The 27,839-nt window shown below is 43.8% G+C and overlaps 2 non-coding genes across 2 annotated transcripts; both read left to right on the top strand.

Moving 5' to 3' along the window:
• Positions 1 to 10,767: 10,767 nt before the first annotated feature.
• Positions 10,768 to 10,849, top strand: trnas-aga (transfer RNA serine (anticodon AGA)). The gene has a single exon. It is a non-coding gene; the product is annotated as a tRNA-Ser (tRNA).
• Positions 10,850 to 12,978: 2,129 nt separating this feature from the next.
• trnar-ucg (transfer RNA arginine (anticodon UCG)) lies at positions 12,979 to 13,051 on the top strand. Its single transcript has one exon. It is a non-coding gene; the product is annotated as a tRNA-Arg (tRNA).
• The last annotated feature ends 14,788 nt before the right edge of the window (positions 13,052 to 27,839 follow it).

The following is a 27,839-nucleotide window of genomic DNA, read 5'->3' as shown; positions in this document are numbered from 1 at the left end:
AGTTAATGAGAAAGGAGTTTCCACGAGCTGAGTCCCAGGGTTTGGCAGGAAGCCCTGATTGAAGCTGCAGTGGCCGCTTTCAGTTGGCATCGGGGGAATTGGAGAACATGGTGTCGTATTCTGCTGCGTGTAACCGTCTTGCTCCCTGTGGACTCGGGGTGAATCATGGATGAGTTTTTGGAACCACACTGCCTTCCCGTCTCTGGCCATCTGCTATCTAAGGAAATAGAAACAGTTATTTGTTCAGTTCGAAGTCCTGGGCAATGTGAAAGTTGGAACAGTTCTGATGCAAAATTGGAGACTGGGAAAATTGTTGGAGAGGAAGTAATAAAAGAGAAACTGAATATAAAGTTGGAAGTCAGGAGACATTCAATAAAAAAGAAGAGTGCGCAAAAGCAGGTGGAGATGAACATGGAAATAAAGTGTCACTTGTCCCGAAGTCTTAAATCGATTTATATTTCCAAGATGCTACCAGACCTGCTGAGATTTTCCAGCAATTTCAAATGTTGGTTTAGAAACAGAAGATGGCAGTGATCCTGGACCAAACAGCTCTCCCGTGCTCTGGGAATATTTGACTTACTGTGTCTATGTCCCACACTGAAACCTCACGATCCTGTCGCACCTCCACTCTCGTTACTGACAATATACTGTTCATTACGTTAAACACAAGAAGAGCAATTGCAAAACGTTGAGGGAGAGTGCCCTTCGGTTTCCATCAGAACAATCTGAATCACTGAAAATTGGTTCAGGACCCATGTGACATTGAACCGTCTCTGTCAGACCCCTCGCAAGTGGCCATTCACTTTCCGTGCCTTTGAACACTTTGGGTGGTGCATGGTTGGTTTGGAACCCCACATTTTCAAACGGACATCATTCATTTTATTTTCGGCTGCATTGATAAAGTTGTCTCTGGCGCCTCCAGTAAAATGGAAACAGTGTTCACTCAGAAACCGACGTGTGATCAAAAGCAGGTGGACAGATGTGTCAATGAAAGCAGCAACAATACTGCACGTGGAACGAAGAGCCGGAATTGTATGAAGCAGTGAAAGCGCCCATTGTGAGGCTTGCACCCACCACCCTCAGATTAAGCATCTCACACTGCATCGACTGAGCTAACCAAGCACGGTGCACTGTGGATTAGTTTGCTATGACATTGTGAGCATAATTCATCAGCAATTTGTTAGGATCCAGTTCATTCCTCCTAATCACAAAAATATCATTCACACCTTTCACTTCAGTTATTCCTTCAAAGCATTACAATCTATTCCCCACTTGTCCCGGGATTTAAGTTTCAACCTTAATATCTTCATATTTTTACACACACCTTTCTGTCGCTGATGTGAATTCCAATCTCTCTGGCAGACAGTAAATCAGTCGGGCAATTACCTAAGGAAACCCAATCATTTCCCTTTCCAGTTTTGGGGCATTTCCCATCTGCTGACGAGACAGAGTCGTCTGAATGAACACTTTATTTGTTCTTTCTACCTAAAACCTTTACCACTTCTTATTATCAAGTCAGGAGTTTTATTTATAACACGTTCCAAGAACTGGAGCAACATTCCAGTGTCCTGAAGCCCTTTCCAATTTAAAGTGAAAGTTTTGCTCCTTTCACACGGAAAGAGCTGTTACTAAGGGAGCAGTTTCCATGAGTTGTTTCCCATGGCTTGGCAGAAAGTCGCTGATTGATGCTACAGTGGCCGCTTTCTGTTGGCATCGGGAGCTTGGAGAAAGTGATGTCGTATTCTGCTGCGTGTAACCCCATGGTCGGGGTAAATGCTTGTGCCGAAATATTTGAGGCTTATTCCCTGGGTGGGCTCGAACCACCATCATTTCAGCCAAATGCACTGACCATTTGAGATACAGAAACTGGCAACGCAGATATCCAAAAGCAAAGTTACCGACGGGATGTGAGGATCTGTCCGACAGCAGGAACTTGCGTTGTTTTCAGAGACGGTCGCTGATTTTATCACCGAGAGGGTAAGCACACTGAGGAACTGCAAACACTCAAATTAAAAGGCATCCACACATGCGCAGTTCTCTCACATAGTTGCTCACTGACGATGCTGGTATTTGAAGACACCATTCGATAGAAACTGAAGCTGAAAATCCAGCACATTAGACCGCTCGACCACACTATCATATAAAAGCCAGCACTCAGATTTGTTATGACTAGTGTTTCAGCATGGATTCACTTCAGACACTTAGACCTCGCAAATTTTGTAATGAAATTGGCGTAATTTAAGAAGAAAGACCAAATAAAATGTACAGACAAGGAACAGGCCCTTCATCCATTCAAGCCTGAGCCGATCCAAATCTACTGTTTAAACCTGTCACCGAATTCCTAAGCATCTGTATCCCTCTGCTCCCCACCGACTCATGCATCTGTCCAGACGCCTCTTAAATATTTCTACCGTCATTACCTCTTCCGTCTCTGCTGGGAACGCGCTCCAGACACCCACCACCTGCTGTGTCAAGTAGTTGCCGCGTGTATCCCTCTTAAACTTTTCACGTCTCACCTTGAAAGCGTGACCTGTCGGTATTTAATCCTTCAACCTGGGAAATAAAACTTTTCTGTAACTACCCTGTCTGTAACCTTCATGATTATGTAAACCTCAAAAAGGTCTCCCTCAAACTTTCCTTTTTTCTAATGAAATCAAACATAACCTACTCAACCTCTCTTCCTAGATTGCACCATCCATATGAGGCAACATCCGTTGAAACCTTTTACACGCCCTCTCCAAAGCGTCCACATCCTTTTTGTAATGTGGCGACCACAAATTTACACAGTATTCTAAGTGTGGTCAGACCAATGTATTGTTCAGTTTTAACATGACTTTTTAGCCATTTTATTCAATACCCCATCCATGAAGCCAAGCATATTCTATGCCTGCTTGACCACTCTATCCACCTGTGCATCAAACTTCAGTGTATAATGGACCTGCACTCACAGATCTCTCTATCCATCAACTTTTTTCCCCCAAAGCTCTTCCGTTCATTGTATAACCCCATCTAGAATTAGACTGACCGAAATGCGTCACCTCACATTTGTCTGGTTTGAACCCCAGCTGCCACTTTTCTGCCCAACTTTCCAGTATATCTTTATCCTCCTGTATTCTTTAATAGTCACTTATAATTTCTGCTAGTCCAGAAATCTTCGTGTCATCTGCAAACTTTCTGATTATTGCAACTGTGCTCTCTTCCAGATCATTTAAGTATATCACAAACAGAAGTGACCACGACACTGACCCCTGTGGAGCACTACTGGTCATCTTTCTCCATTTCCAGAAACTCCATTCAACTGCCACTCTGTCTCCTATTGCTCAACTAATTCTTTCTCCACCTGTCTAGAACACCCTGCACACCATGTTACTTTACGTTCTGTATTTGGTTACCATGGGGAACCTTATCTAACTCCTTACTGTAGTGCATGTATATGACATCAACAGCCTTTCCTTCATCTATCAACTTAGGCACTTCCCCGAAAAACTCAATGCCTCTCACTGATATGCACATTATTTTCTAAATATGAATAGATCCTATCACTCAGTACCTTCTCCAGCAACTTTCCCAACACTGATGTTAGGCCCATTGTTCTGTAGTTATCCGGAATATCCCTACTATCCTTCTTTTACAGGGGACAATATGAGCAACGTTCCAGTCGGCCAGAACCTCACCTGTGCTGAAGGATGCCACGAAGATATCTGTCAGGGCCCCAGCTATTTCCTCTCTCACATCACTCAGGAACCAGGAATAGATCCCATCTGTTCCTGGGGATTTGTCCACATTAATTACTCCTAGCCTGCCCAATACATCTTCCCTACTTATGTCAACATGATCCAGATTAATCAAATGTCTTCCTCTAGACTCAACATTCATCATGTTCCTCTCCTCAGTGAACACTGATGCAAAATAATCATTCAGAATCCTACCCACTCTCTCAGATTTGACATGCAGCCTTCCTTAATTTTCCTTTAGTGTACCAATCCTTTCTCTGGTTACCTGCTTGCATCTTATATATGAATAATGGCTTTAGGATTCTCCTTAATTGTGCAAGCGTTGAGTTGTTTCATGACCCCTTTCAACACCCTTGATTCCTCGTTTAAGACTTGTCCTACTCTTCTCATGTTCCGACAGGGACCATTATGTTATGAGCTGCCGAGGCGATATGTGTGCTTCCCTTTTCCTCTTGGCGAGTCGTACAATTGTCCTGTCATCAACAGTTCTCAAATCCTTTGCCTTCAACGGGACATGCCTATCCTGCACTATATGTAACCTATCTTTGAAAGCCTGACACATTTGAACTGTGGACTTTCGTACAAATAGCTGTGCCCAATCCACATTTCCGACCTCCTGCATAATTTTGATATAATTAGCTTTGGCCCAGTTTCGTACTCTTTCCTTAGGACCACTCTCATCTTTGTCAATGAGTATTCGAAAACTTACAGAATATTGGGCACTTCCCAAAGAAATCACCCACGGCAACTGCTATCACCAGCCCTGGCTTATTCCCCAATATCAGTTCCAATATGGCCTATTCCCTCGTCGGACTATTGACATACCTCTCCAGAAAACTCACCTGGAGGCTTCTTACAAATGGTATCCCATCCAGACCTCTGACACTAAGAGTATCCTTGTCAATGTTGGGAAAACGGAAATCTCCAATCAACACTAAATTATTGCTTCTACGTCTTTCCATGGTCTGTTTAACTATTTTTTCTTACACCTCACGCTCTCTGTAATACAGCCCCAAATATCTAACCTCACCCTTCTTATTTCACTGCTCCATCCATAGTGTCTCACGACCCAAGCCCTATATGGTGTCCTCCTTTCGCACAGCCATGAGATCATCCCTGACCAGGAATGCAACTCCTTCCCCTTTTACTTCCCTCCCTGTCCCGTCTGAAGCGTCTATATCCCAGAACATTTGGTTGCCAACCATGCCCTTCCATCAACTAAATCTCTGTGATCGCAATAACCTCATATTCCAGGTACCAACCTCAGCCCTCAATTCATCTGTCTCTATCCATGCATTAAATTAGATGCATTTCAGTCCACCAGTTCTTTTGCATTCATCTGCTCTCTGCCTACTCTTCCCATTATTAATGCTATCATCCAGATTCTTAGCGTTTCCAGTTTCCACCTCACTGCCGACTTGTTTAATCTTGTGGTTCCCAGCCCCCTGCCACATTGGTATAAAACCTCCCCAACAGCAGTAGCAAAAACTCCCGAAAGGACATACGTTCCCATCTGGTTCAGATGTAGATCAATTATCTTATAGTTCCACATTCCCCAGAACTGGTCACAAAATCCAACAAATCTGAAACCCGCCCTGCAGCACCATTCCTCAACTCACGTGTTCACCGTGCCGTTTTTTTTTATTCATTTCTCCGCTGGCAGTCACATGGCACAGGCAGTAATTCCGACATTGCTACCTTTGAGGTCCTCCTCTTTAATTTCTCTCCTAGCTCCCTGAATTCTCCCTGCAGGTCCTCATCTCGTTTTTTTTTGTTGGTGCCTGTATGCACCAAGACAACTGGCTGTTCACGATCTCCTTTTCGAATGTTCTTCAGCCGATGGGCGACATCCCTGGCCTGAGCACCTGGGAGGCAATATAACTCTCCAGAATTTCTGACAATCCAGTGAGTCCACCCGCAGCTCCAGAGTGGCCACGCGGTCAAACAAGTGCTGCAGCTGGACAAACTTCTTGCAAGTGTATGTTTAGAAAACCTTTACAAGGATTTGCAAGGTTTGCACTGCTTGGACATGAGAACGAAACTGAATAGGCTTCGTCAGATTCCCAGGAGCTTCAGTGCTTATGTTTGACCTCACAGAAGCTTATAAAATCATGAGGAAGACAGACAGAGTAAATAGTCAGGGAGCACTTCTTCACAAGACACGCGAGTTCAAATCTACATGGCAAACGTTTAACGTGAGAGAGGAAAAATTGAAAAGGGATGTGACGGACACATGTTTTTCACACAGAACTTTTGTGCGTGTAGAATGACTTGCCACATTTAGTGGCAGAGTCTGGTGCACTCACAACATTTCAAAGGCATCTGAATGGGTGTATAGACAGGAAGACCTCGGAGAGATAAGGCACAAATATTGGCAGAAATGTATGGATTAATTTCGGTTATCTATTCAGCAAGGGCAAGTTGGATCGCGGGATTTGTTTCCATTCTGGACAAGTCTGAGATGCTCCAGCCACCGGCAACAGTTTGAATACACCATTTGCAAAAAAAAAAACGCATGTTGTTTGTTACTCAGCCAGCGAGTTTGGTTATTTTGTTTGGAGGGTGGATGAGCCCAACCGATCCAGTGATGAAGGTTTTCCGGATATTTGCTGCCAATGACCATCCTTCTTGACACTTTCCCAAGTTCGCCATCAAAGATATTGGCTGAAGAAAAATACCTCACGTATCGCATTACCCACATTGCTCTCCAGCGAATCCAAAAACTGAAAGCTCTTAACGTGGAACAGAATCAAAACTGAAAAGGCAGTACCATGATCAGACACACCGAAGCTTAAGTGCTGTCTGTGAGGCACTGTGAGTCCTCTCTGACATGAACTGCTCGCACAAATAACGGCAATGCAATTCCAAACCTACTGGAGATTTAGTGTATTGCCAAGTCCCAGAAAGTGCTCAAGTATCATAAAACAAAACACAACAACGAACCATTAAAAGTGAACATTTCCAATTATATCCGTGATTAAATTAGGCCATCAATGCGCCGGTGCCCCCATCTGATCGAGAGAGCCAATCACCTTTCTCCCTCACCAGGACAGTAATGAAGGAAATGAAAGTACAGCAACGTTTCACATCGCGATTGCCCACCTTTTTGCCACAGCATCAAAAAACGGTGAACAGATTCAATGCAGGATCTTCTTTCGAAATAACGGTGAAATATCTATGTCTATTCACTTTCAGAGTAAACGAGGAACAAAGCAAGTTGTCTGCAATATGAATAACCAATGTAGATTACTTTGGTCCCAGGTTCTACTGATGCACAGACTTTCATATGAAAAGGTTCCTTGGGTGATTGCCCTACACCCAGAAATCTTCTGGCTGCCTTCTGTTTGCACTGACACATTAACCGTGTGCTGCTCTAACCGAATTTGTTGTTCTTGCCATTTGTCCGTATTGCTACTCGGGATAGCTGGTCGTGGCAACTCATGACTGCCACACAAATTCTTTGCCAAAATTGGATAGTCCCGCAACGTGATTCGCAGTGCACGAACTTTGCAACGAGTATATGCCACGCGGCAATTTAAAAAGCACGCTTCCATTTATTATAGTAAGTTTCTAGGAACTGACAGCCAGATTCCTCCTTACACTCGGAATTATCACAACACATAAACCAACAGCCTCTCTCAGAGACAAGTGACCAATGCCCGACTTGTGCCAGACAAACGTAGTTAACAGGATTGCACGCAGGGACTGCACATAAAACGATAGAGGAGAAGCAGACAGACGACCATCGGGCTGCGTTCAGGCAGTTCAGTTACCCTGTAAACCCCATGCACAGCTGTTCCTTGTAGGTACACACAGGGATCTGAGTGTCTCTGACTCCGGGACTTGGAACTCGGATGATATGACCGTCTGCAGCACTGGTTACTTCCTTGTGTGAGGTAACTCCCGATGGAACATATGTAAAACACGATAGCTCATTGAGAAATATGTCCAAAATAGTACCGAAGAGACGTATTTCTGTTGTGTTTCTAGTCCTGTTCCTGACATGACAGACAGCATTGTACTTATTGTTTGCTTCCTGACGGTTCGGTGCATGCTTCCGTGATCGCATTGTGTGCAGTAATCTGCGTTTGAGCTGCAATTACGTGCGTTTGAAATCCAGGACCACCGGCCTCGATTTTGTTTTCCTCTTCTCGTGCGCAATTGCAACACAGTAAACGATCAATTAATATTGGGAAATAATATACACAGGCGTGTGAAAAGCTCACTTTCCGTCGCAATTATGCAATGGTTAGAGATCACTTTGATACAGGAGATAAGGATGGAAAGTGTGTTTGGGTAGAGATGAGGAACATTGAAGAAAGAGGAAACCAGCCGGTGCAGGTTACAAGAACACTAACAGTAACCACAGTGTAACAAAAAACGTACAGGAAAAAATACCGCCTGTGAATGATAAAAGAAGGCAAGAATTATGGGAGACATTCATTTCCCTTATTCCTCTCCTGTTTGAATTGTGAAGAAACTTTGAAGAAAAACAATCGAAAACTCATACATGCCCCACCGAACAACGTGCGCCATACCTTGGTCATTGACTACTGTAGATCAGAATACTTCCAATGTGCAAACAGGTCCTTCAGCCCAGCAACTCCACACCGACCCGCCCGAGCCCAAATGCATTCCTCTCCTTTAACCACGTCAATTTAGCACGGCCATTTCAACAAACCAGTACATTTTTGGACTGTGGGAGAAAAGCAGAGCAAGCGCACGCAGACACAGGGAGATTGTGCAAACTCCACACATTCAGTTGATTGAGGCGGGAATTGACCCTGACTCCGTGGCATTGTGAAACAGCAGCGCTCACGATGGTGTCAGCGTGAGATGGGACTTATTTGCCTTCTTTAATTGGGAAAAATCTATGTCATTGTGAGCATCTGGAAAGACCAGTTCCTTCGCCAGAAAAAGAAATGAGTATGTCATTACCTTTGTTTGTTTCATATCCAAGAATACTCAGATCAATAACTCCTTTCAATGAATAATTTTGACTCAATTTGGCTGCAAATATCTTGTCCTTACTTTGTGCTTTTCTTCTTTGACATTGGTGTCTCGCACCTGACAAATGGCAGCAAAGGTATGAATGGAGATGGAAACATGTAACTCAAGTCAGCGGAGGCTTTCAATGAGATCACGGCTGATTTGGTCAATGCTCCGGGGGCGGCGCCAATAAAAGGTGTCACGCAGCTCGTCTAATTCCACATCCTGAGCTCGAAATGACCAGATGTCTCTCGCTGAGTTTCGGCAGGGTCTTGCTTAGACGACACAATGACACGTTTTCACTGGAGTGGATCATGAAATCGCGTCGGGACTGCGAATAAAACGATGGAAACTTCCAGCAGAGAAGGAGGCGACCCTGAAGCAGGCAGCTGAGGACAAATGTTTCTCCTTTGCCACTGAAAGGCACTGCTTCACAAATTGGAAACTTCGAAGTGAAGCAGTGTTGGTGATTTTCTTCGCTGCTTGTTCACCTTTTTAATTCTGATTCCGTGAAAGTCCATGACATTACATATCGACATTCTGCCAGCAGTGAGCGTGTCTGTTGGGCCAGTGGCGTAATGGATAACGCGTCTGACTTCGGAGCAGAAGATTGTAGGATGGAGTCCTACCTGGCTCGAGGGGAATGTCTGACTTTAACTGTGCCCCACGTTGACGCTAAACTGTGATGTCGCTTCTGTGCTTCCACATTTGTCCTATTATCCATTTCAAATTCCAGCTCACCACAACGGAGACCTCTGTCGCTTTGGGGGTATCTTTCTGTTTGTCTCCCTTTGTGGGTGAAAATGAGCATGCGTTCCTCAAAAGAGTTACAAGTCGTTGTGCAAAGGTCACACATCTGCCCCATTATTGTGCCATTTAAGAACACAGGATAAAGTCATTGACATTTGCACTGGGAACATTAGAACACACGAGACTTTGGGCCAAAGTTGGAAACTGCGACTGGAATGATTGGCTCTCTGATTAGCCGCGATGCACACAGGCGGAATGGCCTTTTCCCACTTTGTAAATCTACGAGGACAAATTGAAAATAATCTGCAAGGAAAATGTTCATAAAGGGTGTTTTATTTACACTAAATACGACAGTATCTATCGCCTTGTCTTGTTATTTACTTGTGAGGATTCGATACTCTCAGAACCGTGGCCCGGATCGTATTCCGGCTCATGGAATGGTTGTATTGTTGAGCTAACATGTCGGTGTCCCAGTACTTCTGCCGATTTTCCGATGCGAGCAGGTCATTGGTTTTGTCCACAACATTATGAATGTTAACATAAAACAAATAGCTGCAGTTGCTGGAAATCTGAGCCAAAAACGAAAATTGTTTGCGGAACGCAGAAAGACTGGCAACAGAAACATCGACTTTCCTGCTCCTCGGATGCTGCTGTCCTTTTCCAAAATTTTCTGATCTAAAATCAGGTTTCCAGCATCTGCAGTCCTCACTTTTGCCTCGTTCCTTCAGTGTCGCTGGTTCCCAATTCAAGAACTCCATCTCTAGCGGTTTCATGTCTGTACCTCCATGCTGTCGAGTTGAAGAGTGAAGAAAAGTAACTCACCCCCTCCATCTCTGGGGTAATTAGGGGCTGAAAGTGAATCGTAAAACATTGAAGTGTAACTACAAGCGACTTAATCTCTGTCTTTTATTGGGAACCATCTCTTTCATTGTAACCATCAGGAAAGACCATTTCGTTCGCTAAAAAGAGAAATGATTATGTCACTAACCTTTGTTTGTTTCATGTCCAAGAATACTCAGATCAATAGCTCCCTTGATTACCTCTGCTGGTCATGTTCGCAAAGAGGTCGAGCAAATTGCCGAGTGTGATTTTCCTTTCAATAAATAATGTTGAAGCAATTTAGCTGCAAATATCTTGTCCTAACTTTGTGCTTTTCTTCTTTTACATTGGTGTCTCGCACATTACAAATGACAGCAAAGGTATGAATGGAGATGGAAACATGTTACTCATGTCAGCGGCAGCTTTCAATGAGATCACGGCTGATTTGGTCAATGCTCAGGAGGCGGTGCTGTCTGTAGTCATGGCCGAGTTGTTAAGGCGATGGATTAGAAATCCATTGGGGTTTCCCCACGTAGGTTCGAATCCTGCTGACTACGTTATGAATGCTTTCCTGAATGGAACTATTCAAAAGTTCAGAAAGCCTGTTTTGCAAACCAGGCCTGTAATTTGAGTAGACTTGAGAAACTCGAGTTCTTCATCAGAAATGCTCCACATTTAAAACATTATCTCTGTTTCTCTTTCCAGATACACTGCTCGACACATCGGGTTTCTGCAGTAGTTATTGAACGCCCTGAGCAGAGGAGTTGCTTTTCATTAGATTCCTTTCATCCCATGTCCTCTGTTCTCTGACTCTGGTCATTGGCAACACTTCCTCCTACTCGTCAGAGTACTCATTCCCCACCGCTCCCTCTGCCATCATTACAAACGACCGCAGGAAATTGCCACTTAACCATCTTTGTTCCAAAGTGAAACTCACCAGCCTCGGAACTCTCTCCACCAAACGGGACTTCTCATCCCTGGACATGGTGCAAGCCAGAGAATTGTGAAGAGTTACTGTGAAAATATTGTCAGTTGGCAGTTGGAAAAATGTTTAGGAAGCAAACCATATAATTTAGGCTCCAGCTTTGGAAATCTTGAGAAACCCTTTGGGAAATGGAATCATAGGAGATTGAAGAAGTGTAAATTGTCAGTCCGAGTAGAGGAAGGGACATTGACTCTGATCTTCTCGGCACAGGAACTGATCTGAGACATTGAAAGAATTCTCGCTCCCGGACGCGAGGAATACAAACTTCATCTGGACTGTGGGACAATGAAAAACTCTGGAACACTCAAGACAATATCCAAATATTGACTGAGATTACTTCAGTACGAGTACTATAGATTGGTCAGTTTTTGTCCACTGTGTGCGGGAGGGCTTCCTGACACAATATGTAGACATGCCTTCAAGGGAAGAAGCCACTTTCGATTTAGGACTGGGTAACGAGCCTGGCCAGGTTTTAGATCTGGAAGTAGGTGAACACTGTGGAGACATCGATCACAATTCTCTCAGGTTTACTTTCGTGATGGAAAGGGATAGGTGTACTCCACGGAGCAAGAGTTTCAGCTGGTGGAAGGGAAATCACGATGCAATGAGGTAAGATTTAGGATTCGTAGAGTTGGGTAGGAAACTGTAGGGGGTGAGCACATTAAAAATGTGGAGCTTATTCAAGGAAAAGCTCCTGTGTGTCCTAGATAAGTATGTACCTGTCAGGGAGGGAGTAAGATATTGAACGCGTGAGCCGTGCTTTACTATGGAAGTGGAAACCTTGGTCAAGAAGAACAAGAAGTCTTATGTTCGGAGAAAACGTGAAAACTCAGTTCGAGCGCTCGAGGGTTCCAACGATATCAGGAAAGACCTAAAAAGAGAGCTGAGAAGAACCAGGAGGAGACATGAGAAGTTGTTGGCAGATAGGATCAGGGTTAACCCTAAGGCTTTCCATAGGTATGTGAGCACTAAAAGAATGACGAGAGTTAAATTTGGGACAATCAAGGATAATAGTGGGAAGTCGTATGTGGAGTCAGTGGAGATAGAGGAAGCACTAAATAAATATTTTTCGACAGAGTTCGCTATAGATAATGAAAATGTTGGCGAGGAAGATAGAGAGATACTTGCGTCTAGACTAGAAGAGATTAAGGTTCACATGGAAGAGATATTAGAAATACTGCAGAGTGTGAAAAGAGATAAGTCAGCTGGGCCGGACGGGATCTATCTGATGTTGTTCAGCAAATGCACGACAGGAAGGTACAAATCAAGCTGATGCTAACAACGGCTCGTTTTGAGCCGCTAATTTGCAGTGAAGTGGCGGCGCCAATAAAAGGTGTCACGCAGCTCGTCTAATTCCACATCCTGAGCTCGAAATGACCAGATGTCTCTCGCAGAGTTTCGGCAGGGTCTTGCTTAGACGACACCATGACACGTTTTCACTGGAGTGGATCATGAAATCGCGTCGGGACTGCGAATAAAACGATGGAAACTTCCAGCAGAGAAGGAGGCGACCCTGAAGCAGGCAGCTGAGGACAAATGTTTCTCCTTTGCCAGTGAAAGGCACTGCTTCACAAATTGGAAACTTCGAAGTGAAGCAGTGTTGGTGATTTTCTTCGCTGCTTGTTCACCTTTTTAATTCTGATTCCGTGAAAGTCCATGGCATTACATATCGACATTCTGCCAGCGGTGAGCGCGTCTGTTGGGCCAGTGGCGTAATGGATAACGCGTCTGACTTCGGATCAGAAGATTGTAGGTTCGAGTCCTACCTGGCTCGAGGGGAATGTCCGACTTTAACCGTGCCCCACGTTGACACTCCCCTGTGATGCCCTGCCGGGACGTCGCTTCTGTGCCTCCACATTTGAAACTTGCATTTGTCCTATTATCCATTTCAAATTCCAGCTCACCACAACGGAGACCTCTGTCGCTTTAGGGGAATCTTTCTGTGTGTCTCCCTTTGTGGGTGAAAATGAGCATGAGTTCCTCAAAAGAGTTACAAGTCGTTGTGCAAAGGTCACACATCTGCCCCATTATTGTGCCATTTAAGAACACAGGATAAAGTCATTGACATTTGCACTGGGAACATTAGAACACACGAGACTTTGGGCCAAAGTTGGAAACTGCGACTGGAATGATTGGCTCTCTGATTAGCCGCGATGCACACAGGCGGAATGGCCTTTTCCCACTTTGTAAATCTACGAAGACAAGTTGAAAATAATCTGCAAGGAAAATGTTCATAAAGGGTGTTTTACTTACGCCAAATACGACAGTATCTATCGCCTTGTCTTGTTATTTACTTGTGAGGATTCGATACTCTCAGAACCGTGGCCCGGATCGTATTCCGGCTCATGGAATGGTTGTATTGTTGAGCTAACATGTCGGTGTCCCAGTACTTCTGCCGATTTTCCGATGCGAGCAGGTCATTGGTTTTGTCCACAACATTATGAATGTTAACATAAAACAAATAGCTGCAGTTGCTGGAAATCTGAGCCAAAAACGAAAATTGTTTGCGGAACGCAGAAAGACTGGCAACAGAAACATCGACTTTCCTGCTCCTCGGATGCTGCTGTCCTTTTCCAAAATTTTCTGATCTAAAATCAGGTTTCCAGCATCTGCAGTCCTCACTTTTGCCTCGTTCCTTCAGTGTCGCTGGTTCCCAATTCAAGAACTCCATCTCTAGCGGTTTCATGTCTGTACCTCCATGCTGTCGAGTTGAAGAGTGAAGAAAAGTAACTCACCCCCTCCATCTCTGGGGTAATTAGGGGCTGAAAGTGAATCGTATCACATTGAAGTGTAACTACAAGCGACTTAATCTCTGTCTTTTATTGGGAACCATCTCTTTCATTGTAACCATCAGGAAAGACCATTTCGTTCGCTAAAAAAAGAAATGAATATGTCACTAACCTTTGTTTGTTTCATGTCCAAGAATACTCAGATCAAGAGCTCCCTTGATTACCTCTGCTGGTCATGTTCGCAAAGAGGTCTAGCAAATTGCCGAGTGTGATTTTCCTTTCAATAAATTATTTTGACTCAGTTTTGCTGCAAATATCTTTTCCAAACATTGTGCTTTTCTTCTTTTACATTGGTGTCTCGCACCTTACAAATGACTGCAAAGGTATGAAAGGAGATGGAAGCATTTAACTCATCAAGTCAGCGGCAGCTTTCAATGAGATATCGGCTGATTTGGTCACTGCTCAACGTTGCAGCTTTGTCTGTAGTCATGGCCGCGTGGTTAAGCTGAATGATGAGAAGTTCTTTGGGGTTTCCCCACGTAGGTTCGTGTCCTGCTGACGTACGTTGTGAATGCTTTCCCGCTGCAACAATTTGTACTCGATGTTCAGAACGCTTATCTTGCAAACCAGACCGATAATTTGATTAGACTTGGGAAATTCGAGTTCTTCATCAGAAATGTTCTGTATTTAAAGCATTATTTCTAAGAATGACGAGAGTTAAATTTGGGACAATCAAGGATAATAGTGGGAAGTTTTGTGTGGAGTCAGAGGAGATAGGGGAAGCTCTAAATTAATATTTTTCGACAGTGTTCGCTATAGAAAATGAAAACGTTGGCGTGGAAGATACAGAGATACTTGCGTCTAGTGTAGTAGAGATTGAGGTTCACAAGGATTAGGTAATAGAAATACTGAAGATTGTGAAAACAGACAAGTCCCCTGGACCGGATGGGATCTGTCCTAGGAACCTTCTGGGAAGCAAGGGAAGACATTGATGAGCCTTTGGAATTAATCGTCAAATCATCGTTGTCTACAGGAATAGAGCCCGTGGAATGGAGCATAGCATATGTTGTTCTCTTGTGCAAAAGGTTTCGTAGAGACAACCCTGGTAATTACAGACCAGTGAATTCACTGCAGTTGTTGGTAACGTGTTGGAAAAGGTTATTATAGATAGGATTTATGACCATCTCGCAAAGAATAATCTGATCAGGGACAGTCAGCACAGTTTTGTGATGGTTAGGCCTTGCCTAACGAATCTCGTTGACTTTTTTGACAAAGTGACCAAACAGGTAGATGACAGTAACCCGGTTGATGTGGTGTATATGGGTTTCAGCAAGTTGTTCGATAAGTTTCCCCACAATAGGCTTTGATACAAAATGCGGAGGAATGGAATTATGGGAGAGTTTCCAGCTTTGATCAGTAATTGGCTTGCCAACAGAAAACAGTGTTGTAGTTGATGGAACATGTTCTTCTTGGTGTTTAGGTCCTGGCGCCGTAACACAAGGGTTAGTGTTAGGTCCACTGCTGTTACATGAGATCTAACCTTGCCAATCAGTCTCCCATGGGAAACATTATTGAACACTTTACTGAAGACCGTATGGATCACATTTACTGCTCTGCCCTCATCAATCTTCTTTGTTACTTCTTCAAAAAAATTATCAAGTTTGTGAGACATGAGTTCCCACGCACAAAGCCATGTTAATAATCCCGAATCAGTCCTTGCCTTTCCAAATACATGTACATTCTGTTCCTCAGGATTCCCTCCAACAATTAGAGTATTCTTGGCAGATGCAGTTTCACGTAAGGAATGCGAGGTCATATACTTTGTTGGGAAGAATCAAAAGACACACTAGTGTTAAAATCGATAGAAAAAAAAAGAAGTGCGGTGCAGAGGAGTCTCAGTGTTCTTATACATGAAACGAACAAAGGTTAATCACATATTTATTTCTTGCTGGCAAAACAAAGCCTTTTCTGATGCTCACAATTAAAGAGATGGTTTGCAAGAAAATAGGAAAATTAAGTCACCAGTAGAGTAATCAATTACCAAGATATCCCTCGTGATGTTTTATGGGACATGTGGGATTTTTTTTGATTTTGGTTCTCCAAACGTTTTTACAATAGAACCGAGAGTTTTAGATGGGAAGTTAAGATCACGCATGACTACTGCCATTTTTGTCACTCACACGCATTTTTCCCCTTGTACGATTTATTTCGCTTTGTGGTTACTGCGAGTGGGCTTGTAAACTACACATGCTGTGAGTCCATTCCTCACTGTTCCTCAACTCCAGCCAAACAGACTTTACATCCTTATTTCCTGAATCAAGGTAATTCTCTCACCATTGCATAAATGTCATTAAAACTTCGGTATTTCACACGCCTCTGTATATCATCTTTCAATATTAATTGATCCTTTACTGTATAGCAGTTGTGCAAAAGAAGAGAAAAATGGAATAGAGAATGGTGGACCTACGCTTCATACACCCGTTATTGAAGCGAAAATGCAGATTTCTGCCTATAAAACGATCGTGGAACCATGTGCCGAACCCTCAGGAAACACAGAATAAGTGCAGTGCCACAGGGCATGTCAAGGACAGCACTAGAAGGACAACAGAAATGCTGCTCGAAGCTCCTATTTTGGATGTATTTCTCAATGAGCAATAGAGTATGACATGTGTTCCATCAGGAGTTACCTCACACAAGGAAGTAACCAGTGCTGCAGACTATCATATTATCCGAATTCCAAGCCCTGGAATCAGAGACATTCAATATTCTGTGCATAACTGCAAGGAACAGCTGTCCAAGGCGTTTTTACAGTCCAGATGAAATTATGAATGCAGTTCTCTAGTGTCAGCCTCTTTCTCCTATGTCGTGTTTCGTGCAGTCCCTGCGTGGAATCTCGTCAACCACGTTTGAACTGCACATGATGGGGTATTGGGCCTTGTTTTCTCGTGAGTTGTTGTCTGAGTGAGTCCCTCGGTTTCTGTGCTGTTATATGTCCGAGTGTTCGGAGGAATCTGGATATCATTTTCCAGAATTTGTTTTTATCACAGGGAAGCATGATTTAAAAATTACCTCATAGCAAATCCACGTTGCAAACTTTGTATGCCATGCATTTGCGAATGAAGGTGGGTGGATATTGGTTCTTGGCAAAGACTTTGTGTGGGCGTCAGTCCAGCAGTCCCTAGTAGCAATACGTACAAACGGCAGGGGCCACATATTCGGCTAGAATAGCACAACAATAAAGGACAGGGCAAGCAGAAGACAGGCAGACAATTCATGGAAGCAGGGCACTCATCCACGGATTCCATCCGTTGGACCCAATCTGCAATCCCAACAAACGGCAGCAGCAGGAATGAAACCAAATGCATTCGTACCAAAACATGAGAGCAGCGCTTCACAGGAACCTCTGCAGCGCTGAGAATGTCACCCAGAAAGGGACGAAAAGTCTGCAATCCATCTTCCTAGCGTCACCGAACTTTTCAACAAGAACTCCAGAAGCATCCGAACTTCACATCTTTCTGCTCCAAAACACTCCGCTTTTCCACAACAGAGAATTGCACACTCAACTACCGCGTGTAAGATGAGAATTGCAGCCCCTACACGACCAAGGCCGGCAGTAAGAGTGAGGGGAAACAGCTGCCACTGTCATTCCACAGCTACAAACGCTCTCTTTGAAAGGTACATTATCGTATGAATGTCGGGGCAGCAGTAGAATATGGGAACTAAACAGCCTGCGCTGTGTATTCATATTCTGGACAATGTGAATTGTTCACAGTTTTCCCTGAAAGTGAGTGGACGTCGTTATTTCACCGCTGTTATGAAGCCAGATCCTGCACTGAGTCTGCTCCCTCGTTTTTTGTTGTTGTGGCGAAAAGGTGGGCAATCGCAACGTGAAACTTTGTTATATTTCTCTCATTTCCTTCATTACTGTCCTGGTGAGGGAGGCTGGAGATTGGCTCGCTCGATCAGATGGAGGCACCAGCGCATTGTTGACCTAATTTAATCGAGAATGTAATTGGTAATATTCACTTTGCATGGTACATTTTTCTGTTTTGTTTAATGTTACTTGAGCACTTTCTGTTACTTGGCAATGCACTAAATCTCCAGAATGTCAGGAAGCTCCGTTTGGAATTGCTTCGGTGTTATTTGTGTGAGCAGCTCTTGACATACACGTCTCGCACTGCCCCACAGACAGAAGTAATGAGTTTGCGTGTCTGATAATGACTCTGCCTTTTGAGTTTTGCACCTGGTCCACGTTAAGAGCTGTCAGTTTTTGGATTCACTGGAGAGTTAAGGGGATAACACGATTTGTGAGGTTTTTTTTTAGTCAACGAAATTATTTGATGGAGAACTTGGGAATGTATCAAGGAGAATGGTCATTGTCTGTAAATGTCTGGAAAACATTCCTCTCTGTGTCATTTCAAAACATTACGCCTCAAGAAAAAAATAAAATTCAAACACGCTGACTTAGTAACAAACAGCATGCGTTTTTGCAAGTGGTCTATTCAAACTGTTGTCAGGTACTGGAGTGTCACAGAATTACCGAGCAAGGAAGCAAACCTTCCTATCCACCTTGCACCTGTTGAACAGATGACCGTAACTAATCTAAACATATTTGTCAATATTTGTCCCTTATCTCTCCGAACAATTCCTGTCTGCATACCCATTTAGATGCCTTTGAAGTGTTGTGAGTGCACCAAACTCTGCCACTAAATGTTGCAATTTATTCCACACGCACAAAAATGTCTGTATTAAAAACAAGTGTCGCTCACGTCCCTTTCAAATTGTACGGCTCTCACATTAAACCTATGCTATCTCACTGTAAATTCATGTGACTTCTGAAAAAATGTAGATTGACTATGTTCTCTGTTCGTCTACCTCATGATTTTGTAAACTTTTCCAAGAACATCCCTCAGGCCTGAAGCTCCGGGGAAAACTGTCGAAGAATATTCAGCTTCTCAATAATGTCCACACCTGCAAACCTTTCAAATCGTTGTAAATATGTTTTTTAATTATGCTAAGGTATATATAGAAAGTGCCAGGGGAAATTGCCTGAAGTGAAGCGATGCTGAAACATTAGTCTTGACAGGATTGGCGCTTAATTATCGTCAGGGAGCGTCGCCGAGTGGTTTAATGTAGGTAAAAGCAACAAATGCAGATGCTGGAGACCAGATTCAGGATTAGTGGTGCTGAAGAGCGCAGCAGTACAGGCAGCAACCGAGGAGCAGTAAAATCGACGTTTCGGGCGAAAACCTGTATTCCTGATGAAGGGCTTTTGCCTGAAACGTCGAGTTTACTGCTCCTCGGATGCTGCTTGAACTGCTGTGCTCTTCCAGCACGATTAATCCAGAGAGGTTTAATGTGCTGCGTTAAGGATCCAGTCTCTATTGCGTCGTGGGTTTGAAACCCAACTTTGCAATAGAACAACTGCAGGCAGCTTTTTATGACAGAGCTACGCAGGTCCTGATATTGCTTTATGGGTGTGTTTGTTACTCCTCGGGTCTCTCACCCTCTCTGCGATAAACACGGGAACATGAGCAACTGATTCTTAAAATAATGAGAACTACTGCTGTCCACATCCTCTCGATCACTGTGCGTTTGGATGTGTACACGCACAATTTTGCTGCCAGTTGCTGTGTCTCAAATGGTCAGAGCATTTGGCTGAAATGTTGGTTGTCCTAGCCCAAAAAGAGCACAGGGCATCAAATATTTCACATCAAGTATTGAGAGCGACCATGTGCTGACAATACAACCACGAGAACTCATCCATGATTGACCCTGAGTCCGCAATGAGTGAGACGGTCACGTGCAGCAAAATGTGACTCCACTCTCTACAAGCCCCAGCTGCCAACAGAAAGGGGCCACTGCAGTTTCAATCAGCGGCTTCCTGCCCAGCCCTGGGACACAGCTCATGGAAACTCCTTCCTCAGGAACGGCTGTTACCGTGTGAAAGGGTAAAACATTCTAATTCAAACTGGAAATGGCTTCAGAAGATTGTTCCTGTTTTTAAAACATTTTATAATCAGAATTCCGTTCTCGAATATTAGAAGTGGTAAACTTTGTAGGCAGGTCGAACAAAGAAAGTGTTGATTGTGAGGACTCTGTATCTTCAGCAGATGGGATTCCCTACACTCTAATCAGAAATGATTTGGTTTCCTGAGGTATTTTCCCGATTGATTTGCAATCTGCCAGAGTGTCTGGGAATCACTTCGGCGACCTAAGGATCAGGCTCAAAATTTGAAAATATTAACAGAGAATCGTAAATCCAGGGGCAAGGCCTAAATGGATTGTCATGGTCTGAAGGAATAAATCTGAGAATTGAAAGACTTGGATAATGTTATTTGCAATGGGGAGGAATGAACGAGATTTTTGAAAATTGTAGTGTCAGCTGAATGAAACTCGGTATGAAAAGATAAATTAACCAACACCAATCCTATCCTGGTACACTCAGTCGGTAGAGCTTGAGACCTTTAATCTCAATGGTGTGGGGTCGAGACCCACGCAGGGCGCTGTTGTTTGTTAATAGGTTTGCCGCTCTCCTTTACTGTTGCAAGAGCAAATTCGCTCGCTGAAGCTTGTTTTGTTTACACATTTTTTCCTCCGTTTTTGATCATCTCTTGGTTTCTGAGTGAAAACTGTCTCCACTGTACTGCAGGTGCAAGAGACAAGGTTATCAGTTCAGCTGAATATGCTATAAACGATGTCCCTTCCAAAACGTGAGGTTCCATTCCAAACGTGCCCCAACCAAAATGTCCAGAGACGTCGAATGCGAATGGCCACATGACAGTGACAGCTGCATGTCAAATGGTGCTGCAATAGAATTAAGTGAATGAGAATGCTCTGATGGAAACCGAATGGAAATCTCCCTGAAATTTTCCCAGTTCACTCGGTAAATGATGCTGTTGTGTACCCACATGTGTTTACGTAATGAACAGCTTATTGTCAGTAACAGGGGATGGGGGTGATGCAGGATAGTGAGGTTTCCGTGTGAGTTAGAAGTGATTTGTTCGAACAGGGAATTCAAACGTCCACAGAGCAGACATAGCTGATTGGTCCAGGATCAGACTTTTCCCTTCTGCTTCAGTACCAACAAAAGAAATTGCGGGAAAATCTCAGCAGGTCTGGTAGAATCTTGGAATGGAAAACCGAGTTAAGTCTTCAAGACCAGTGACACTTATTACTCCATGTCCATCTCCGTCTACCTTTTCATTGAATATCTCCTGACTCTCAACTTTATACTCAGTTTCTCTTTTATTATTCCATCTCCAAACATTCTTCCAGTCTCAAAATTTAATAGCAGAACTGTTCCATCTCTCACCTCGCCGAGTTATGAGAGGAGGACTTCGAAATGCACGATTAACTCTGTTTCTATTTCCTAAGATACTGGATGGTCGGAGACCAGAAGGCATCGGAGGACAGTTAGAGCTTTCAGCCCGTCTGGTCTGCCCGCCATTCGGTCATGACTCATATCGTTCCCAAACCAATTTTCATCCTTCTATTTGTGACACTTAGCTCCCCTGAATTTAGGATCCAGTCTTTTCCCCGGAGTGTGAATGAAACTGTCCCAACCGTCTCCACATCTGCTGGCAGCTGTTACACCGTATCTGTGTGTGATCGAGCTCAATTTCAGCCCCACACAGCAAACACGTCTGTTCTGAGCAATGCAATCCCCGCTGCATGACAGATCGATCGGGTCTCTGACCCCACGGTTTTTCTGCGATGCAGTAGTTAGCTCCTTCACCACCCATGGCAAGGACCGGTGCTTCAAAATGTGGGGACAAAGAACGATAGGCACAAGAGTTTGTACAGGTTAGGTCGAAAGGGTTATTGTCAACTTCAGTGGAGTCCCTGCTTTAGAATCTGGGTTTGAATCGCCCAGGCCTGGATAAAATTCCAAGTCAGGAAATGAAGATTTATTTCTCTTCTTGTGGCTAATCTGAATGAAAACCATTTTCTGCTTCAACAGAGAGCACAAACCCGGTTCTGCCAGAAGGAATCCAGTGATTGATTGCAAACAACTGGAATCATAGAGTCATAGAGATGTACTGCAGGGAAACAGACCCTTTGTTCAAAACTGTCCATGCTGACCGGAAATCCCAACCCAATTTGGTCCCTCTTGCCAGCATACGGCCCATATCCCTTCCTACTCATATCCAATTTCAAATGCCTCTTAAATGTTCCAATTGTAGGAGCCTCCACCACATCCTCTGGCAGCCATGGCAGCACATACACGAATAAATCGTCACTGCAAATCCCCTCTAAGGATCTCGCCTTTCTAAGCTGAAACTATCTCGCTGTTCATTCAATGTCGCTACGTCTAATTCTTGGAACTCCCTCCCTATCGACATCATGGCTGTATCACTGTGTTGAGCACTTCGAGGACGATGTAACATAACTTACCATCTCAATCTCTTGAGTAATTATGGTTGCGCAGTGAAGCCTATCCCAAAGAGTGACGTGCATTCTCCAGAATTTCGTTTGAAAAAACTGCAGTTTCCAAGTGGACATCCGAAAGTGGTCGGGAACAAAAGTAAAGTATCGAAGGGAAAGTAGGATAAACTGAAAGTCAATGATGACTGAGATGAATGAGGCAGAAAGTGAGTGAGGAGCTGTTGGTACAAGGATCAATGTCAGTGCTAATGGTTTAGCCCTTACTGCCCACTGTTAACACCAACTCACACACCACTCCTGGTAAATTCACCACAATTACCCTGGTCTCTTGGTATGATTTTCCCTCTGTGCATATTCAGGCTGTAAATCGGCCCCGAGGGGATGAATGCATACTGTTTATCCTGTCAGGTTAAAGTGGTGAAGGTATCAGTTTGAAATCAAAGCAAGAAGAGATTGCCTCTTCCTGTACATTTTCAGTGGACAGTCACCAGCTGTGAACTTCTTTCCTGCACAAGCGGACGTTGATATAAATTCTTATCGAGCAGCTTTATTACAGAAAGGTTGTCCAATTAACTGTGATCAAATACTTCATTAAATGCCCTTATTGATTTGAAGAACCGTTTCTGTGGTTTCGTCCGTTAAAGTTTATGGTAATAACCAGACGTTAATGGTATCAAATGCTGTCCAATGTTCTGTACGTTGAAAGTTATTGTTTAAACTTCTTGTAAAAGCCGTATCGTTTATCCAACATCGCGAAAGTGATGGCTCAGCATGCTTCTTGTGTTTGAGCTCAGACCGTTATTATTTCGTGCTACCAAGCCCTACCTCCTGATGTGGACCCATTAGTCTATGTTCTATCCTGATAATTCAACGCAGAGTTCTGTTTACTCTGTTCGACAAGGATTTGTCTATCTCTTCTACAATTATTCTCCGTCCGTCTTTTCAAGTTTTTTGGGAATAATGAAGAGACGCAGGAGACACTGCAGACTTGCAGGACAATGTTGTAGTAATAACGCATCCAATGATATAATGGCTCTCATTGTCTGCTGTCACCATTCATTGATTTTCGGCAAATGGCAATGGCATCATAGAAATCCTATAATTGGAGTGAAACTGCTTTTTTTCTGGTCTATTATGAATACTATTTAGAATTGTAAAAGCTCATAACGTTTTGAGTGAACAAATGTCACCTGATCTCAGACCTAAGTAACACAGACATTACTTGGAGACTGTGAGCCCAGTTCTACACACTCTGGCCGGGGGGGGGGGGGGGGGGGGGGGGAGGGGAGGGCGGAGAAAGCCACGAAACAGTCTCCAATTTTAACACTTTTCCAAGAGTAGAAATGAAAAATGAGGGATATTGACAGAGAGTGGGAGAATGTAGAAGAGAGTGAGATGGTACAGAGAGACAAAGGGAATTTTTCATTCACCATGGCTGCTCATCGACATAAAGGAGAAGAAAAAGGTAATGAAGGCCATCCTTTCACCAACTCAGGCCAACAGCAACAGCATTACAGCTGATAAAGGAATTTTGCATTTTTACAGATGACGTCTGTCAGCTAATGAGAGATTCTGGTAAGTATGCTGTTTTGCGAAGTGAAATTGACAATTACCCAGGCAATAAAACAATAAAAATCATAAGTAGCCTGAATCTGTGATATGAAACATTAAATCTCTTTGTCTCCACAGATGTTGTCAGGCCTGCAGAGTTTCTCTGTCAATTCCTGTTCCTGTTCAGATTTCCAGGATTCACACTTCTTTGTTTTATGCTTGTCTGAATCCTGTTTGTGACAATACTGGATTAATTGCCAGTTCCATACAAATTCCCTGCTTTGGGAAGGTTATCAACAACATAAACAGTCAGAGGAAATCCCCCATTGCTACAGCAGTGAGACCACTGAGTCCTTAACAGTAGACTTCCACGGAAAGTGAAATATGGCGCTGTATGTTTTCTCAAGGAATCCACTTTTACTTTTTTTTCATTTGTGATCATTTTAGCTGCACATTCAGTTTATTTCTTTCTTCCATTTCTGTCAGCTTGTAAAAGGCCTTTCCGCCCATCTGCAGTGCGGGTCATTGGACATTCACCTGTTCGAGTCCAGGAGCTACTATTTCTTGGAGGAGCTTCTGCACTGCATCTCGGGTGGGGTGGGTGCGAGACTGTACCACTATATTCACCTGTCTATAGATATCGGAGAAGGTCTATCTATTCCACACCACCAGGCTTCCTCATCGCTCTTCTGAATCTTGGTTATTAGTACCCTTGTCATGGCACCTCCTTCTTTGATAACAGGAAACCGATATCCCGTGTCAAGTGTACCTGTAGCCGTGATGGATACTACTCAGTGCCAGTAACTGGGTACACAAGGATCTCTGTGTAAATATTTATTGCTTTATTTATAGTCGTCCTGGTTACCAAACGGGCATGGGTGGCATGTAAAGGTCAACTTAACATCCTTGGTTAAGATTACCGTCTGCTGTTGTATCCCAGACACCCCTGCCTTCACGACTCGTCCTGCCATGCAGCCCCATATTTCTATGAGTCTTCTAATCTTTACTTACACTTATTTGGATCCGGTGTTGTCCGATGTCTCCTCAAGGTCAGCTACACATTTGCAACGGCTGGCGTGTATGAAAGTGGCTCTTTCGGAGATCTTAACAGCTGTCTGTGTTGTAGGGAGCCCTTGGAACGGTCCCAATCAGCTCTTCGCCTTCATGCTTTTGCTCCTGAATTCTTTCACCACTATCCAGTCTTCAGGTTCTAGATTGTGCATCTTCCCTTCTGTTGATTGGGGTAGTGCTGCCCTTCTTTTGATTCTGTATTTGAGACAGAAGTGTGTAGAGTTTTATACCGTAACATAATAACCCGTCCTCACAGTGGTCTGTTAACTGTTTTACAATCGGTCTTGGCCAATTCCTGTATTGGGCCACCTTCCAAATAAAATCGCAAACGTCCTAATATTTACTCTTCCTCTCCTTCATATCCATTAGCACAATTGGAAATGCCTTTGTCCATGTCACCTCTAGTTCCTCACAACATTTTGCCAATTTATTTTTAAGGATTGTTTTCTCTCTTTCCATTACCCCACCGCTCGCTGGGTGGTAGGCACAATGTTGCCTCACCTTTATTCCCAAGTAATCACTGATCTGCTGGAGGGCAATATTTATAAATGGCTTTCCATTGTCGCTGCTTAGCCTTTCATGGATGCCCCATCTCGGAATTATTTCAGTTAGCAAAGCTTTGGCGACTGCGCTGGCATCCTGTTTAGACGAGGGAGCACTTCCACCCCTTGGGAATACAGCAACTATCATCAGACAATGCCTTATACCTTCGCTGGGTGTTAGTTCAATAAAATCCATCTTAACTGTTCACAGGGTCTTTGGGATTGGGGGTGTTCTGCCTGATTCATTTGTATTCCCCTCCCACATTATTAGTGGCACAGATAACACATTATTCACATTATGTTTATGAGTAATGAGTAAATCCCTTTCTGTACCAGCGTGCTGAAATATTGTCGTAAATCCCCACTTTTGACACATGGTCCTTACCGTGTGTTACTTTGGCATAGAACGGGAATAAAGATCGTGGTAGACAGGGTTTCCCACTGGGGCCACACCACACCCATTCCCTCACTCTGCACCCTGCCCTTGTCCATTCACGCTTCTCCTTCGATGTGGCCTGAGACTGTAACTCCCATAAGTCTGCTTTGGATTACAAATATTTGACATACACATGTCAAACTCATCACTTGGCGGCTGATTGGCTGCCGTCCTTGCCGCTCAGTCTACATTTTCATTGCCTTGAGAAATTGAATCATAATTTTTCCTGTGGGCTTCACATCTACATACAGTGATTGATTTAGGCAATCGGACTGCTTTCAGGTCAGAGATCAGGCCATTGTATGTGATTGGCTTTCCAGTGGAGGTCAAGAGCCCTTGTTTTTCCACAGGGATCCAAAATTATGTACAACCCCGAATGCATATCTGCTTTCGATGTAAATATTCACTGTTCTTCCTTCGGCCATTTTACATGCCTCAATCAAGGCAATCAGCTCTGCTGCTTGATCTGACAGATGAGAAGGAAGTGATCCCGCTTTGACGACCTCGTGGGTAGTTGCTACAACAGACCAGACACTGGCCTATCTCTTTGCTTCTGAATGCTGACCTATCCACAATAAAACGCCGTATCCAGATTCTAAATTGGTGAATCCGACCCGTCTGGTCTCGGGCTTCAAATGTCATTAATTACAGCGACACAATCATGTGGGTCTCTGTCTCCTTCTGTGGGGAGAAGACAAGCAGCATTAAGGACTTGACATCGCTTTATTGTCATGTTAGGATTCTCCGATAGCATAACATTGTATGTGAGCCAAAGTGCAGCCGACATGTGTGCTGTGTTTTTCACAGAGAGCAATTAGGATACTGCATGTGGGACCATTCGGTTTAATTCAACAAAGCCGACTATGTCCCTGGAAGCTACAACAGCCTTTTCAAATGCAGGCAGGACACGGAGGCATTTATGCAATCCTGCCGTTACGGGATCTAAGTTGAGGTGAAAAGTAAGCTACTGGCCTCAATTTTCCACACATAATTCTGCATCAGCACAAATGTCATGCAGGCACGCTTCTCATCCACTGTTTGTACAAAAGGCTTCTTTGGATTTGGAATCCCAGCGTCGGTGTAGTTTGGAGTGCCATTTCAATTCAACAAAGGCACTCTAGGCCTCAGGGGTCACTGCAACGGACTCTAGCTCTGCAAACCTGAACCATGAACTATGTCACTTTTAGGCGCCGAAAGGTTTGCGTAATGCGGGTGAAACATTCTAAGTACGATCACATGACAAAAAAGGATAACAATTGTTTCTTCATGTGAGGATTTGAATTTTGCTGGTTTGCTTTAACTCTGTCTTGACCAATGGCCTTTCTTTGTTCAGATATTAAGTGACCTAAGAACTTCAACTGTTGTTCCACAAGTTGTAGTTTTGCGAGACTAGATGGCAGAGCATCGCAAGACTACCTCTCTCACATTGTTTCTCTGTTGAGGATGCGATTATGCATTCGTTTACATACTGCAGAAGCGCTGACCACCCCCCCCCCCCCCCGCCCCCGGTTAAAACAAGAGTCTCCAGACTCCTGTGTAGAACTCATTTGAAAATGTCACGTGAAAGTATACCATTTGCCTTTGAATGGAAAAGTGAACCAGAATTGACTGTCGGCGTGTAACGGTACACAAAACAAGGCATTCGCTAAATCCACAATAGAGAGCCATTTACATCCGGTGGAATTTGAGCCAATATAATATAGGGGTAGGGAACATTTGGGGTGTGCGGAACAATAGCGTTCTTGATAACCTGCAGGTCATGAACAAACCTCCATTCCCCCGATTCACCTGGAATGTTTGCCTTTTTGAACAAAAATAATGGGTGTTCTCATCAGTGATTTTTCA

Source organism: Chiloscyllium punctatum, unplaced genomic scaffold (assembly GCF_047496795.1).
Source record: "Chiloscyllium punctatum isolate Juve2018m unplaced genomic scaffold, sChiPun1.3 scaffold_372, whole genome shotgun sequence".
NCBI lineage: Eukaryota > Metazoa > Chordata > Chondrichthyes > Orectolobiformes > Hemiscylliidae > Chiloscyllium > Chiloscyllium punctatum.
This window is presented reverse-complemented; position numbering and strand designations above follow the sequence as displayed.